Consider the following 6,810-nt stretch of genomic DNA (forward strand, 5'->3'; position numbering starts at 1 on the left):
CGTATCATGAAGAAATTGAATTTGAAATGCACAAGGCGTTCCTCCACTTGAATCAAGGTAGTAGATGGTCTACGACTCACCACCCTAGGAGTCATTGAGGATTTGCCCATCATTGTCAATGGATTAACAACCATCGTCAATTTCTATGTAGTGGACATTGAAGATACAGGCAGGAGTTACGCAGCCATACTCGGGAGACCATGGTTGAGAAAGAGTGATGCAATTAGCTATTGGAAGACAGGACACATGTCTTTGGGTGCTTCTAAGGAGAAGATCCCGGTGCAACCAGGTGCCACGGAACCAGAAGAAGAAGAGGAGCAAGACAGTGATACTCTCTCATCCTCGGTGTTTGAATCAATGGAAGAATCAGACGTGGGGGAGGAGTTCTCAGAGGAGGAAGTTTACATGATGGGGGTGTCTCTGACCCCACCACCTATAGAAAACGTAACAACTAGTCCTCAACAGCTTGAATCTATGCTTTCCCTTGACCTCACTCCGAGTGAGAAAAATGAGTTCCTAGAAATGTTCAAAGATTTCCCTGACCTCTTTGCAACTAGCTAAAACCACCTTCGCCATGTGATTGCCATAGAGCACAAGATAGAGCTGAAGCCTGATGCAAAGCCTGTGGCTCAGAAGTATCAGAGATTAGGGCCCCTACAGACCGATGCTTTGTGCTCAGAGTTGCAGAAACTTGTAGAAGCTGGGTTTATTATTTCGATTCACAATACTGAATGGGTTTCACCAGTGGTAGTCACCCTAAAGAAAAACAAGTGGCGGGTCTGCATCGACTATAAGAAACTCAATGCAGCCACCAAGAGGGACCATCATCCTCTTCCCTTTCAAGACCTCATTCTTGAGAAGGTAAGTGGTCATGAGATGTATACTTTCTGTGATGATTACTCTGGGTTTTATCAAATCAGAATTGCTGAGGAGGATGTGCTTAAAACCACATTTGCCACACCTTGGGGGGACATTTGCATTCAAAGTAATGCCATTTGGCCTCACCAATGCTCCTGCTACCTTTCAAAGATTTATGCAGATGCTTATTTGGGGGTTTTCTTGGAGGTGTTTTTAGATGATTTTTGTATATTCTCGGCATGTAAGGAGCACGTCATGAAGGTTAGGTTGGCCTTCCAAAGGGTCAATGATGCGAATGGTAGCCTCAACCCTAATAAATGCACCATTGGAGCCACTCAAGGGAGGTTACTGGGACATATTGTCTCATCTGAGGGCGTCAAGCCTGACCCCGAGAAGGTAGAAGCTATCCTCAAGCTCTCCCCGCCAACAACCAAACGTTAGGTACGCTCATTTGTCAATCTAGCAGGATACTATCGTCGCTTCATTGATCAATATGTTGCTTTGACACGACCCATGACTATGCTATTAAAAGATGGAGTTGATTTCTCTTGGGATGAGGATTGTGATCATGGGTTTGTACAAATCAAGAGTGCTCTGGCTTTAGAACCCATTCTATGCAATCCTGATTGGTCAAAGACTTTCTATATCAATCCTGGGTTTGGTGAGCATACTCTGGTAGGTATTCTTCTCTAGCAAGGGGAGGTTCATGTATCCCATTCGATTTGCTTCTCGACAATTGCTCAAAACTGAACGACGCTACTCTGAGGCTGACAAGCATGCTTTGTCTTTGGTGTTCTGCATTGAGAAATTTAAGCATTATGTTGCTGGAAAGTCCATTATATGATTCTTCTTTCAAAATTGTAAAAGGGGTTGTTCCAACTTGAAGAATGCTTTGATTGATTTAGAGGAGTACCTCAATGTAACCCTTGTAGTGGCCATAGAAGTTGGGGATCCATGGTATGGTGGAATCTATAGATTTCTAACCGCTTTCTCCTTTCCTCCAGAAAGTACTAGTTATGAGAGAAAGAAGATCCGCAGAGATAGTAGGCGCTACACTCTCTTTGATGGGATGTTATATTGTCAAGGCCTAGATGGGGTACTAAGATGGGCCATTGATGCAGATGAAGTACCTAAGGTATTGAAGCATTATCATGATGAATTTTGTGGAGGCCATTATGCCGGTGACTATACAGCTAAGAAGATTTTACATGCTGGGTACTACTGGCCGACCTTGTTCAAGGATGTCACTATGTATTGCAAAACTTGTAAACCATGCCGATTCTTTGGTAGGAAGGATTTGCATCTTGGGCAACATCACCCAGTGATGTCCATCCATCCGTTTCAAAAGTAGGGAATAGATTTTGTTGGGCCCTTGCCCATGACTGCCTGCAAAAAGAAGTATCTTCTGGTAGCCACTCAGTATGTCACTAAGTGGGCTGAAGCTATCGCCCTCCCCACTGCAAATGGTAAGTCAGTTTCAAATTTCATATTTGAACGTATCTGCACAGGGTTTGGGATACCCATGGAAATAGTATCTGACCATGGGAGTCCATTCTTAAATGAAGCAGTAGAGTTGCTCATGGATCTTGCTCATGGATCACATGGGTATTGATCATCACACTTCTAGCATCCATTATCCAGCATCCATGGGACAAATGGAGTGGACCAATGGCCTCCTTTGTAAATCCATGGGAAAAATGGCCACAGGGAACAGGAGCCAATGGGATCAGAAGGTCACTAAAGCTGTGTGGGCTTACAACATCACTCATAAAACATCTACAGGTCACACTCCTTTTGAGTTGGTGTATGGTACTGAGGCAGTTTTACCCCTAGAGATAGAGATTCCGGCCTTGAGATTGGCACAAGAATAGAGGATGATAGAAGATGAACATGTAGAGGCCAGGTTTTGTACAACTTGAGAAGTTAGATGAAACCCGATGCCTTGCACTACATCAAACAGAGATCCAAAAGAATCGACAAAAGGCCCGCTTGGATGCTAAAATTCACAAGGGATGGGAAAGACACTTTGTTGAGGGGGATGTTGTGCTATGCTTTGATAACAGATTGGACCACCAAATGGATAAGAAGTTCCTGCCATTGTGGACTGGTCCATACAAAGTCATCAAGGAATGTAGCAATGGGTCTGTACAAGTTCAGGAGTTGCATGAGCCATATGGCAAGAAGGTGATCAACAAGTGTTATCTCAAGCCCTTCTTTGTGCGGGATGGTCCCAAGCATGGAAATGCTGTGCATTCCCTACCTGGGGGGGGAACTATTATGGATAAATTTGACCAAAGTAAAAGGCATAAATATGTGTGTGTGCTTGTATGTGTGGCAATAGTATAATAAAATATGGTGTGCATAAGGCCCAGGGTTGAGGTGGCAGGGCATGACCATGTGCCACCCTTCCATGTAAGAGGACCCATAAGGTGTGTTGTACATAATCCGTGGTAGTAATAATATAAAATGATAAGGTGGCATGGGTCCTCCATGCACCACCCCTCCACCTAGGCAGTCCCATGCTTGCATTTAGTGAGATATGGCCCAAGGACCATGGGAGAAGTAATATAAAATAGGTGGAGATGGATATTATATTGGATTATTCCCTCCATGTAGGATAGGCCCATGTGGGGGGGGTGTAGAAAGTCCAAGAATGCAAGTTAAATAATGGGAAAGTAGGATGAGGTAGCAAGATTCCTTGTGCCAACCCTCCACTTGTCCTCTTAGATGTTTGAACGTATTATAAAATTGGGAAGAGACCAAGGGAGTATCTTAGACTTGGGATATGGGGGTTGATGTATGTGGAAAAATGAGGCAAAGTGTTGTCGCACACAATTGAGAGTGTGTAAGTGCCTAGCCCACATGGGACACTCTTCCACACACACCATGCATGTGGAAGGATGCATTTATTGGGAGAGACCCCCTCTCTTGGCTATAAAAGGAGGGGGTTGTTCCTTGATGGAACACGCTCATTCTTGTAAAGCCACCTAGCTAGTACTTTGATTTCTTCCCCCCATCTTTCCTTTCAAATAAAGCATGACCCTCCTCCCTTGATGTCTCCATCTCTACATTCCTCGTCCCATCATGTACATGCTCCTCTTCCCCATCTCTCTTCCCCCTTATGGCATAGTCCCTCTCTTCATTCCCACCCCTCTTAATCCTCTTTCCCCACCTATGTTAATGCTTCTTCCCTCATGTTCCCTTTTCCTCTATGGCCCTCGAGTGTCGCCATGCCTTGTGTCTAGCATCATGCCTCGAATTCTTTTCTAGTTAATAGTACATGTGCAAAGGTAGTTGAATCCTATAGAGCAGGCATATCTTGGGTGTAGAGCATTTGTAGGGGACCAGCTTGATAGATAAACCATTGTGCAAATCTCTTTTTCCTAATACTTCTTAGGCATGTTCTTAGTCTACATCATGCTTCTTACACACTAAAAAATGGTATTGTACCTTCTTGTTTGATACATTATATTGTTCTGTTGTTGGCAAAGAGAACTCTTTGTATAACTCTCATTGTTAGTAGAACCCAAAAAATAATTTGGAGACATATTCTCCCCATATTTAAATCAAAGACATTGATTGGATAAACTAACTTCCTACTATTGCCTTGAACTCTCAAAATCTAGCAAATAGTTCAAACCTCTATAGTCATCAATATTGAGACAAAGTATTTGCTACCACTCAATGATGGGATATTTGTCTGGTCCTTTGCAATATCATTATGCACCTCCTCTAGTTGTCTTTTAGATCTAGTTTCCCAATTCCTTCTAAAAGTTTAATCAAAGTCAATGCTATCTCATAAGATGTTTTGTGCAATAGAAAAAGAGCCAATCAAATCATAAAAATAATGTAGAGATCTTGGACATTTAACAACCATCTGTCTATGCATGGATTTGCTAGTAGCAAATAATTCCAATTGTAACATTTGCATAGTGGATACAAGTGCTTCATAGCATCTATTATAGAAGGGTTTGGTTCAAGAAACTTGATGTAGGCAAGGGTAATCTAGATGTTCATGAAACAAGAGGACAAGGTATCTAAACAACAGTAATCTAGATGTTCATGAAACAAGAGGACAAGGTATCTAAACAACAATAATCTAGGTGTTCGTGAAATAAGAGGACAAGGTATCTAAACTCAAAAAGTTGCTTTTTGGTCTCAAGCAAGCACTCAGGTTAAACTATAAAAGCAAGAATTTACAAGAGGGAGACAGTTCAAAATAGAGGCATAGATTTTCTTGAAGAGAAACTCAAAAGGATGAAGGCTTACAAATGAAAAGGATTTAAAAATATATGGATTGTTGCTAGTCCATATTGGTTACAAGAGTACAGATTTTTATAAATAAGGTTAAGGCTTGCTTGGTATCCATGGTCAATTTGACTTTTTGGTGAGATTTGATAGTAGTGGAGCTCTTACTAGGGAAGTTGGTATTGTCTAGCTACTTTTGGTGTGGTTTGATAGTAGTGGAGGTTTAAACAAGGGGGCAACTAGTAGTTTCTAGCACTTCAATTGTTATTTAATAGTGAAGTGCAATGCAATTAATTACAAATCCAATGGATGCAAAAAAGTGAAATGCATGAATGCAATAGGTGTAGTAATTTTATGAGCACTCTAAAATCTCAATCAATTTTGGCATACATGAATTTTCTAAATAAATTTCAACATGATTTATTATAAAATGCCAGTAGAAAGAAGAAGGAATGAGAGAGTGCCATGGAGAGGAAGCTCAATGTAGGAAGGAGAGAGAAGAAGATGCAGGACTAGAAAAATAAGAGATAATCCAACACATAAACTAGTATTAGCTATTGGCCTTGTAAAGAAAGGCTACAATGTGGTCCATTAAAACTGCATAGGTATCATCTATTTCCTAGGCTGCAATGTGATCCACATAGACCACATAGGTATCACCTATTTTATAGGCGATTAAGTCTCCCATCCATATCCAAATCCAGTCCAAGATTCACATCCTCAATTTGTCGTAATGTAAAAATATCAGCAGTCCTCAATGTAGCACAAAAGGAGCATTTCACTATCATCATGTAATACAACATGAGGTGAAGCCTTTGTTAATATGCTTATTACAAGATTTTAAATTTAATAGAAGACATAGTGTTAATTTGACACAACACATTACATCTATAAAGCAGTGGCTGATTAATATAGATGACTCTATGAAATTTCTTGATCTCCTCAAAATCCATAAAATAATACCTTGGATATCTAGAAACAATGAACAAGCAATTTGCAGATGAATATGATTGGATTCCACAAACTTTGCAAGACATTTTTTTGCATAGTGTACCTCCTCCAATCCAAGAGGATAGCAACACCTCCTCAATTGGCAATGATGGCATTCTACTTGAGTGATGGATGATGTATAAGAAGAAAGGAGGATCTTACCACTTGCCTTGCAAGAAGGGTAAGGGCAATGTCTACTCCAAATCATACATAGGCATGTTGCATTAAAGTTCCCATAACAAATGAAGTTACAAGAATAAATAGAGTCAAAAAATTTATCGAGAAAATTTTTTTGAGTACAAGCTTGCTCATCTTCCTCTACACTATCGAGATCAAATGTTCTCCAATAAATACATTGCAATTTTGATCATTAAGAGATTTTAAATGAATGTTTGCCATGCTTGAAGATGCTCGCCAATGAAAATTTATTGAGAAATTAAAGCTCAAGTTGTAGAAAAAAAGTTTTCAAAAGGAACCAAGTATAAAACAACCCTCTTTGGGGTTGCCAATCATAGTAAAAATTGACTTAAATGATCTAGTCAACCTACGCATTGGCCAAAGGGATCCTTAGAAAACCTTTGTAATAAGGCTTTAAACATTCATGCCACGTGTTAATATTATGGCGTGGGAAAACCTTAGCCAAAATTATGTGAAGGATTTAAAAATTAAGAAGGAAACATCATGGTGCCCATCGTGCAAAATTTTCAACTGGTT

Source organism: Dipteris shenzhenensis, chromosome 3 (assembly GCF_047967505.1).
Source record: "Dipteris shenzhenensis isolate YYH24624 ecotype China chromosome 3, Dip_SZ_1.0, whole genome shotgun sequence".
Classification (NCBI taxonomy): domain Eukaryota; kingdom Viridiplantae; phylum Streptophyta; class Polypodiopsida; order Gleicheniales; family Dipteridaceae; genus Dipteris; species Dipteris shenzhenensis.